Here is an 11,643-nt window from a genome sequence, read left to right on the forward strand (position 1 = left end):
CAAACTCTCTTGCTTTTTCGATGATCCATCGGATGTTGGCAATTTGATCTCTGGTTCGTCTGCCTTTTCTAAAACCAGCTTGAACATCTGGAAGTTCATGGACCAGACAGATGTAGGGACCTTAACTTTTGTTTCCTTTACACAAGAAATTGTAGCCAGGATTAACAGTGTGAGCTGAATAAGCCCTGAGACTATCACCAGAATGGGGGATCCCAGAAGTAGGAAAAGACACTCTCAATAGTGAGAGATCAAAGACGTGTCTTTATTTCTCATTCAAACTGGTAACAAAGCAGTGACTGGAATTGAGGTTATAGCTACTCATTGGCTTTGTCTTTAACCTTGTTTAAATCAACTTGGATTAAAGAAAAAGGAAAGATGCTCAAGGTGTTAGCTATGAAAATAATCCACTGGGTAACCCACTGCACTTTGGGCTTATCAAATGGTCTTCATTCTCTGAACAGAGCAAAGATGTGCAGCTACACTAGAAAGAATGATTGCCCTGCCAACCCTCGGAAGTCCCAAAGAAGCCCTCAAGTTCCTTCCCTTTTTCCTATTTATCTTGGTAATGAATTCTCTGAGCCTTTGACCTGCCAGTTCAGTTATCTTTCCCCATCTCTGACAAAAGCCTTGCTGTGGGGAAAGATAATATTTTCTTAATCAGATGAGTTATCAGTGAGATCTATGGAGCACCTTTGGCTTCTCTTAGGAGAAAGCCTTTGGATAGAATAAGAATATTAAGGAATATTTTAGATTTATTCAACTCATTTTTTTTTAACTTTAAGAGTTGGCTAGAGGAAACCTTGAACTTTCTAGCCTTCTCTACACAATGAAAGGGGGAAAGGTGAAGAATTTTAAAGATTTTGTGCTTCCCAGGTGGTACTAGAGGTAAAGAACTTGCCTGCCAATGCAGGAGACTCGGGTTTGATCCCTGGGTTGGGAATATCCCCTGGAGAAGGGAATGGCAACCCATTCCAGTACTCTTGGCTGGAGAATCCCATGAACAGAGGAGCCTGGAGGGCAACAGTCCATGGGGTCACAAAGAGTCGGACACAACTGAAGTGACGCAGCATGCACGCACATAAAGATGTTATCAGTCTCTACTTGCAGTCAGGATCCAACCTTGAGGCATGATTACATAGGGTTTTGAAAGATCTAGGTTACCATACTCTCAGTTACTTAACTGCTACAGTTTCTGACTCAATGGACATGAGTTTGAGCAAACTCCAGGAGATGGTGGAGGACAGGGAAGACTGGTGTGCTGCAGTTCATGAGGTCACAAAGAGTCAGACACAACTTAGCAACTGACCAGCAACAACAGTTTCCAAGCTGATACAAAGGGACCATCATAGTGCCCGCCTCGTAGAGATATCGTTAGGATTACACACAATCACGACCATAAGCATTTAAGACAGAGCCTAGTTCAGTAAATGTTAGTTTTCTTTCCTATATCAACCGAAGGATTATCTTAAATTTCCATTTTGTCAAGACATGGCTTCTAAACATTCTGGACATCACAGGGTACCTCTAATAGTGAACAAATAGCCCCTCTGAGTAAAAGGAAGTTAGCACAACCTGTGTATCTGTTACTTGGAAAGAGATAGTGGCTAAAGGATTACCATATTTGCTTCCTAGAGCTGACAAGACAGTTTCCCACAAACTGGGTGGCTTGAAAAAAAAAAAAAAAGAACTTAATTCCCTTATAGTTGTGGAGATCAGAAGTCCAAAGTCAAGGTGTCAACAGGATGAGTTTCTTCTGGAAGATTTGTGAGAGAAAATATTCCATGCCTCTCCCAGATTCTGGGAAAGGGAGCCCCTCACAGAGGATGGGACAGATACTGAGGTGCCTAACTTGATCCTAATGTTAACATAAAGCCGTGGGTCTCACAATATGGTGGACTGAAGGATCACCCAGGAACAAAACAGAACAGCAAGTGCCCTGACTTTATTATTTCTAACCCTGGGAGTTATCCTGCCAGATAGAAATTACAATCCTCATTTTTCAGATTAGACAACTAAGGCTCAGAGGGTTTAACTCACTCAAGATAATCCACCCAGGAGATGTCTGACTAGGACTTCAAAGTCAGTCCAACCTCAAAGTTCACAGTTCCTTTACATAGTTGCACTGCTCTGACCATTCAGGTCCCCAGAGGAGAGACTCTTGGGACCTGTCCACGAAACAGCCACAGGACTCGATATGGACTGAAGATAAAGGTATCTGCCCTGCTATATAACATTTATTCATGTTTCCCTTGGGGTGATAGAACAGCAGCTATGTAAACTGTATTCCACAATGTTTTAGGCACTGTTCATTTCTGTTGGGAATGAAATGGACCAAGTGCTCTTACAGAGCTTCTCATTGAGGAGATAGACAGTAAACAAATAAACAATAAATATATGACAACTGGTGAATAAGTACTATAAAGAGAAAATAACACAAAGTAAGAAAAAAATGAGAAGCAGAGAATCATGATCTGACTGAGGTTTTAAAACAGGTACTTGGGCTGATACATAGGTTACATACTGTAGAGCAGCAAGGGGGTAAACCCAGGGACATCACTTGAGAAGTGATGGCAGTTTCAACTAGGATTGCTGGTGGCCATGGAGGTGGTGGAAGTTGGTAAATTCTCAACATGTTTTGAAAGTTGAACTGACATAATCTGCTGAGAGATTGGGTAAGAGGTATAAAAGAAAAATAATAAAAGGACCCTGTTGCTGGTTCCCCAAAAGATATGTGAATGTTACCTTATATGGCAAAAAAAAAAAACTTTGCATATGTGATTAAAATCAGTTTAAAATGAGATTATATCCTGGATAATTTGGGTGGGCCCTAAATGCAGTCACATGTAACTTCAAAAGAGGGAGGAAGAAGGAGACCTAACACACACAGGACAAGGTGATGTGAAGCTGGAGCAGAACGATTTGAAGATGCTGGCCTTGAAGACTGGAATGATGTGGCCACAAGCCAAGGAATGCCAGCACCATCAGAAGTGGAAGAGGAAAGAAATGGGTTCTCCCATAGAGCCTCCAGAGGAACCAACACCTTGATTCCAGCACAGGGATACTGAGTTTGAACTTCTGGTCTCCAGAACTTGAGAGAATACAGTTACATTGTTCTAAGCTGCCCAATTTGTGTTAATTTGTTTCAGCAGCCACAGAAAACTAATACAGACCCCCCTTCTCTAATATTCCTCTGCACACTAAACATATTCTCTATGTGACTGGTATATGGCCTGATATAAGTACATGAATTTGTAAGAAAATGAATTGCTGTTTGAAATATGATTGTATTTTTATTCATATTATTCAGGTTCTGCTCTAGATCTTACACTCTTTCCTTCTGTACTCTATATATTTAAGGCCTATCCATGCTCTCATGTGTATGCATACCTGGTATGATATATCTATCTAGTATAGAACATTCTGCTTCCAACAGAAATCCCTTTTCCATTCTGGTAGAGATGGACATCTAGGTTGCTTCCAGCTCACTGCTGTCAAACTACAACTTGAATAGAATTTTAAAATCAAGAATCAGATAATTGCTGATGCAGTCTTTTTATGGTCAGGTGAAAAGAACAAATATTACAGTCGGACCCAAACCATAAGATGATAAACCATCAGCTGTGCAAGGGTTTAAATGAGTAACAATTATGAATCTTGGATTCCCCTTGGCCCATTCTTTCCTCACAGGTCCCTCTGCACTGACTTTCCCTCTCCCCAAGAGATCCCAGGAAATTGAATGACCTAAAAATTCCAGCTGCCTTGCTTGACAAATTGGAATGGAAGTCGACAGCTGTTTTCCCTCCAGCATCCTCTGGGAAATCCACCCAACTCTATGTTCCTGGCCTGCCCTTGATTTCAAAGCTATAATGTTCAATACCAAGTGGCAAGTGCCATGTATAGGATGTTAGCGTCGGGAAGCAATTCAAGAGCTAGAAGGGGCAGAGACAGCCCCTGGGAGCAAAAGAAGCCAAAGCTGGTTAGCTAGGAGAAATGTGGATGAGGTGGGCTCAGGTGGCTCCAAGCGTGTAAAGAATGATGCTAAAAGCAATTGTGCTTCTACTCAGTCAAGAAACAGACACAGTAGACCTGAACTGCTAAGAACCACTTGGCACAGACATTCAGAAGGACTTTGTAAATAAGTGAGGTTAGAGGCAACAATCATGCAGTCTCAAAGTTGGAAGATGTAGATTCAGATAAGCTGTGTAAGAGCAAACACCTTGTCTGGAACAGATCCTAACTAGCTATCTTACCTCTATCACTAGCTTGCTTCAGAACATGAGCTAAGCCTGCTGCTTTGGTTTCCTTATCTGTCAAAATTTGGGGGGGGGGGTGGTTCAAAAGATGTGGCTACATAAAAATAACTCAAAATGCATCACAGAATTAAACATAAGAGCTAGAGTTGCAAAACCCCAAGAGGAAAACACAGGAGACAGTCTTTATGACCTTGAATTAGACAGATTTCTAAAATATGACACCAAAAGCATGATCCATAAAAGATAAAGATTGACAAGTTGGACTTTTTCAAAATTAAAACCTTTTGCTCTTCAAACACCACTAAAAAAAATCAAAATATAAACCCAAAACTAAGGTTATATAAACAGTAATTTAAGTAACTGATAAAGGCATGAATCCAAAATATGTATAGAACTCTAAGGGACTTTCCCTGGTGGTCAAGTGGCTAAGACTCTGCACTCCCAATACAAGGGGCCCAGGTTCAATCCCTGCTCAGGGAACTAGACATTGCATGCCACAAATAAGACCCAGTGCAGCCAAATTTTTTTTTTTTAATAAAAAAAAAAGTATGTAAAGAACTCTTAAAATTCAATAATGAAACAAGATTTGAATCTTTAACCAAAGATATATGAATGACTAATAGACATACGAAAAGATGTTTAACAACATTATACATTAGGGAAATACAAATTAAGAGCATGATAAGTTATCACCACATATTCACTGAAATGACTACAAGCAAGAAGTCTAACAATGCCAAGTGTTCACAAGGATGTGGGGAAACTGGAACATTCATATCCTCACTGCTTGTGGGAACACAGAATGGCTACAGCCACTTGGGGAAAAAGTTTGGCGGTTTCTTAAGTAGCTAAACATACACCTACCATACAAACCAGCAATTATCTCCTAGGTGTATACCCAAGAGAAATGAAAATATGTCAACACATAGACATGTGTGTTCATAGTAGCAGTAGCCACAATATCCCAACACTGGCAAAATCCAAATGTCCATCAGCTGGTGAACAGATAATCAAATATAGTCTATTCATACAATGGAATAGGAATGAAGCAATATAAGAGATCAATACTGTAATGTAAGTAATAACAGGATTGAATCTCAAAAACATTCCTTGAAGTGAGAGAAGCAAATACAAAAGGCTACATATGTAGGATTCCATTTATATGAACTCTCTAGTAAAGGCAAAACTATAGATATAGAAAATATTGATTAACCTGGAGCTGGGGGTAGGAATGGGGAATGAACATAGTCACAAGGAAATGTGGGATTGATGGAAGTGGTAATGGCTTCAAAATGGTATGTTGTTGTTAGAGCCACTAAGTCACATCCAACTCTTTTGCAACCTTGCGGACTGTAGCCTGCCAGGCTCCTCTGTCAATGGGATTTCCCAGGCAAGAATACTGGGGTGGGCTGTCATGCCCTCCTTCAGGGGGTCTTCCTGATCGAGGGATCAAATCCGTGTTTTCTGCGTCTCCTGCATTGGCAGGCTGGTTCTTTACTGCTCGTGCCACTGTGTGTTTGTATGTTCTTGTTACTGAGGACAGTGGTAGAGAGCATTCCCTGGGACTAGGGTGAAGCAAGAGAGGTGCTGAGGGTGCAACATTTAAGGAGACTCTCACTCCCAGGCATCAGCTCTGCCTTGAGAGATCCTGAGAAATGAGTGCCTCCTTAAGTGTGGGCCCTGCAGGCATAACCTCTATGGAGGCACTCACTCTCACGGTGGAAAGTGCAGGGTGGTCCAGAGAGTGGCCTCCTCCAGTGCTGCACTCTCACACCTCATTGGCCTTGCCTTAGTCACAGCCCTGCTGCAGGGGGCCTGGACCCAAGTCCACATGCCAGAGTTATACCTACTAGATGTGTGACTGCAGACAAGTCTATGCCCCTATTTTCTTGCCTGTTCTGACTCCATGATTCCAGGGCCACTTTATTCTCCTCTACAGTAAAGCAAAACAATTATGGAAATAACACTCCATCTATGAGATCCCAATTTAAATTTCCTGTCTTCACAGAAGCAACCCCCTTGGCCGTGTAAACCACCCTCTGTCATGTGTTCTTAGCAACTTGTTCATTTTATCCACAGCAGTTACATTTATACTATTTTACTTTATTGCTTTATATCAGTCAAGATAGTTTGGATTACAGTGCGGTAATAAAAACCTCAAAATCTCAGGGGCTTAAAACAGCAAGGGTTTATTGCTTTCTCACTCCACATGTCCGCTGTGTCAGCTGGGAGGTTCAGCTCAGGGAGCCCGCCTATGGATCAGCCACATATGCAGCACTTAGCTGGTCTTTGTGGCAGAAGGGAAAGAGCTCCAGGGGGGCACACATTAACCGCTCAGCCCAGCAGGAGCATGAACCATGTCCAGTCATGAGTCACTGGCCAGCAGTCATCAGTGTCCCCACCCACCCACAGGGGACCCCTGCTACTGCACTCCCAATATGAGCCTGAAAGGCAGAAAGTGGGAAAGGTTTAGGCTCTCTGATGACTCTGCATTATTTATTTGCTTAGGCCCAAATCCCCCGACCAGCATGGCCCATTAGGCAGCATTGCCTGTCTTGTTCGCCACTGTATCCCCAGTGCTGGCACCTTTGTGGTGGTCATTCAGTTGCTCAGTCATGTCCAACTCTTAGAGACCCCATGGACTGCAACACTCTAGGCTCCCCTGTCCTCCACTACCTCCCAAAGCTTGCTCAAACTCATGTCCATTAAGTCCATGATGCTATCCAACCATCTCATCTTCTGCTGCCCACTTCTCTTTTTTCCCTTCAATCTTTCCCAGCATCAGGGTCTTTTCCAATGGGTCAGCTCTCCACATCAGGTGGCCAAAGTACTGAAGCTTCAGCTTCAGCATCAGTCCTTCCAATGGATATTCGGGAGGAGATCCTGAATATTCACTGGCACCTAGCTGGTGCTTAATAATGATTTGTTGCCCAACTGAACAGTTCTGGTAGTTTAGGATTGGTGACTAAGACTATTGGTTGGATGAATGTTAGCTTCCAGCAAACTGCTCAGACCCTAGAGGACTCAGAGCCCAGTTCTTCCATGTCAACTGGACCCTTCTGAAAGGTGAAGAATAATTTCTCTAACTGCTGCTTTCCCTCATTTTCTCCTGGAATGTCTAACTGCAGAGGCCAATGAACAAGAACCTCTAAGAGTCTGGGACTGTGGTCCAAAGTGATGATCCAAAATCTGAAAATCTTCGTAATTTTATTCTTCATCTTAAAAGTTCATACTTATTATGAATTTTATAATTTTTCTGTTATATTTATAGTCATAAAAAAGTTTTAAAATATTTAACTGAGCTTAATTAAGGCTTCACATATAAGTGTCATGCTTATCTCGCAGTTTCAAGGTCCCCCCAATACCCCACACACCCACACCCCTAGAGTTGTTTGCTCCAATCCAGGAAACATAGTTCCAAGACACCTTAGATAGGGCCTTAAGGCTTAAATTTAGAGCATTAAGAACATCCTCTGCAATTTGCTTCCTTTCTACGGTGACACTTTTTCTCTTGTGGGAATAAAATTCTTTTTGCATGTGGGATTTGCCTTTGTCTAATTAAATGAGGAAACAGTGGTGTTAAAGGTCTCATTTTCTTTCCCACAGGTTGATAGACTAAATTTGTCCAAAACAATATTTCTCAAATTTTTTTTTTACCATGACCCACACAAAGAAGAGCATTTAATATCACTTTCTATAATGGGCACCATTGGTAACTCCCTGCTGGCTGGGGTACCCATCCCCCAGGGACTGAGTGTTGGCTGCTGAAGGGCACAGCTGCCTCTTTCTGTAGAGATTTGCTCATGGCTGAGCAGGAGCTGCCTTTCCAGAAGATTATGCACTCCTCTTCCTCAGAGCAGCCTGCAGCCAGTGACTGGTTGTTGACATGGGGGTTCAAGAGGCTACCTGCTTGTCTTAGGCAGTACCAACGCTGATATAATTCAAGCTTCAGGGCCCCACATGTGATCAGGCTGGAGAGCAATTCCTCATAGCTCCTCCACTGCTCATCCAGCTCCCCTCGCTCTCTTCTTGTCTGAGTGTGTGTGTGCTCTCAGTTGTGTCTGACTCTTTGCAACCCCATGGACTGTAGCCCGCCAGGCTCCTCTGTTCATGGAATTTCCCAGGCAAGAATACTGGAGCAGGTTGCCATTTCCTGCTCCCAGGGATCTTCTTGACCCCGGGATCAAACCTACATCTCCTGCACTGCTCGCAGATTCTTAACCACTGAGCCACCTGGAAAGCCCCCTAAAGATATCACATACACCCAAATCCTTTTTATGGAGCTCTGCTCCTAGAGAACCTGACTTAAGACAGTACTCAATATACACACATTCCTGAAATAAAATTTCCAAAAATAATATTTACACTTACTTTATGTGATGCACTCTGATATTTTCTATACTATCCTATTCTGGTGTTTTGTTTTGTTTTGTTTTTTCAAACTGTGAGCCTCTAATTTGCCTTTGTAATCCACTAATAAGCCACAGACCAGCAATTAGAAAAACACTGCACTAAACCTTTCCAAGTTCACTTTCTGGAGGTTGGTATTCACTTGGGCAGGTTACGGAGAAGGTGGAGCAAAGGGACTCTGTCTCAGTGTGCACAGCATCAAGAGTTGAGGGACACAGGAAATTGATCCTTAGGGCTGAGCCCCTCAAGGGAGCAGCAAGGGCCAACTGCCATCGGACAGCAGGGCTGGCCACCAGCCTTCTCCACACTGTTCCCCAGTGGCACACGCACTTACCTGGGGCTTCAGTAGGAAATGTGGGTTCCCAGAGGATAAAGCAGTTTTCAACATTAAACAAAGGCATGAAGATGAACATGTGAGAATATTTATTTCAGCATTATCTGTAATGGCCAAAACTGAAACATCCCAAATGGCCATCATTAGATGAACTACAGTGTAACTGGACAAAGATAACTGTGTATCCATTAAAAATAATGCAGTAGGTATCTAAGTATAGTAAATTTTCCATGCTATGGGTATGCTAAGTAGAAATATCAACTGAATTCATAGTTCACCAATATAACTCCATATTTATATTAATTAGTTCAAGCTTTATATAGTGAAAATATGGAAAAATACACTCAAAATTATTTACAATAATCATCTGCAGGAGCATGATTATGGGAGACTTTTATTTTGTAAGTCATATATTTCCATAACATTTGAAATTTTTGCCACAAGCATGATTTACTATTGAAATGAGAAAAAGCAATAATTCTCACTCTAAAAAAGTAAAACACAAAAAGAAGCTCTAAAGCGGGAGCATGTGTTCCTTTGAAGTCACAAAGCACCCCTTCAGCAGGTAAAATGTGCTTTCAAGAGTCTGAGATAGAAACCATTTCTAGGAGTTCATGCTCTAAGGCTACACTTTTGCTCCAACATATAGAAATTTCAGACAAAATACAAACTGAAGAAATTTACAGCTCATAGCAAGGCTCAGACACTAGATAAATGTCCCTATGCACCAGGAACAGAAGAAAAACCCCCTATCCAGGAGCAGGACTGAGGCCAGAGCCTGTGGGTCAGGTTTTGCAAGCAAACAAAGGTGGCTTCCCTGGTGGCTCAATGTTCAAGAATCCTCCTGCAATGCAGGAGACTAGATTTCTATCTCCGAGTCAGGGAAATCCCCTGCAGAAGGGAATGGCAACCCACTCCAGTTTTCTTGCCTGGACAGAAGAGTCTGGTGGGCTATAGTCCATGGCGTTGCAAAGGTCGGACGCAACTGAGCGACTAACACTTTCTCTTTCAAAGGTGGTTCCAGCAAGGCCACAGGGACTAAGGGGTGGGGCTGTGGAGTGAGAGATGCTGGGAACAGGGACTAGAGGCCTGCTTCCCAACTGGGGAAAGCTGGCTGGGTTTTTGTTTGTTTGTTTCTGTTTTTAAAATCAGGAATTGGTTACCCTGGATGCATCTTAAAATCAACTGAGGACAGAAACTCAGAGGCTCTGTAACAAACTCGAGGGGTGGGGTGGGGAGGGAGATGGGAGGGAGGTCCAAGTGGGAAGGGACGTGTGTATATCTACGGCTGATTTATGCTGATATTTGGCAGAAAACAACAAAATTCTGTAAAGCAATCATTGTTCAATTAAAAAATAAATAAATATTTTAAAAATCACCTGAGGACCTTTTAAAAAACATCATTGCCACTGAAACTATGATTTAATTTTAAAATTCACCTCTTCCTCTGTCTCCACCTCTGCCTTTCTCTCTCCTCCCTATAAGTCTCCCTTGGAGATTCTAACACATACCCAAGACTGAGACCTCACTGAAATGCTGGGTTTATACAGAGCTCCAACAATACATGTACAAACTCTTTGCAGGCACTCTGCCAAATAAGCTACCTGTTTGGACATGAGATCTGAGAATTTCCCCATTATGACCCCAGAGTGGGCATTTCTACCCATCTCTAAGGCCGGCATGTGGGCTGGAGGCCTTGGGGAAGAGCCTAACAGAGTCAGGGTTGGGTAAAGAGACAGAGAGATAGATGAGGGAAAGATGCCAATCTGTAGGTAAATGGACAAATCCATGATACACATGATATATTCATATAACAGTATTATAACAGTGAAACTTAATACCCAGCAATAACATGGCACCTACATGGATAACTCTCAAAAACATAATAGTGAGATATAAAAGCAACTTGCAACATGGCATGTTTTTTATGATACCATTCACTTAAATTTTAAACTACAGGACATTAAAAGTATATATTGTTTTGTGGCTAAATACATATACACTAAAACTATAAAAATATTCATGAAAGTCAACCATACTGACTTAAGGACTGCAGTTACTTTTGGAGAGGGGAGATGGATAGGCAGGGATCAATAAAGAGGAACAAACTTGGATGAACCTCAAAAGCATCCCCATGCGTGTAAGAAACTAGTGTTTAAATGGTCACATGGTTTATGATTTCATTTACGATGTTTGTGAAAAAACAAAACTATAGTGATGAGAACAGAGGAGCAGTTGCCAGAGGTCGGGGGATGGTATGGTTATAAAGAGTGTTTTGGGGGGTGGTGAGGCCCTTTCCCGCACAATTGCACTCATCTCACACGCTAGTAGAGTGATGCTCAAAATTCTCCAAGCCAGGCTTCAGCAATATGTGAACCGTGAACTTCCTGATGTTCAAGCTGCGTTTAGAAAAGGCAGAGGAACCAGAGATCAAATTGCCAACATCCACTGGATCATGCAAAGAGCAAGAGAGTTCCAGAAAAGCATCTATTTCTGCTTTATTGACTATGCCAAAGCCTTTGACTGTGTGGATCACAATAAACTGTGGAAAATTCTGAAAGAGATGGGAATACCAGACCACCTGATCTGCCTCTTGAGAAATTTGTATGCAGGTCAGGAAGCAACAGTTAGAACTGGACATGGAAC

This window comes from Bison bison, unplaced genomic scaffold, assembly GCF_000754665.1.
Source record: "Bison bison bison isolate TAMUID 2011002044 unplaced genomic scaffold, Bison_UMD1.0 scf7180017864066, whole genome shotgun sequence".
NCBI classification, from domain to species: Eukaryota; Metazoa; Chordata; class Mammalia; order Artiodactyla; family Bovidae; genus Bison; species Bison bison.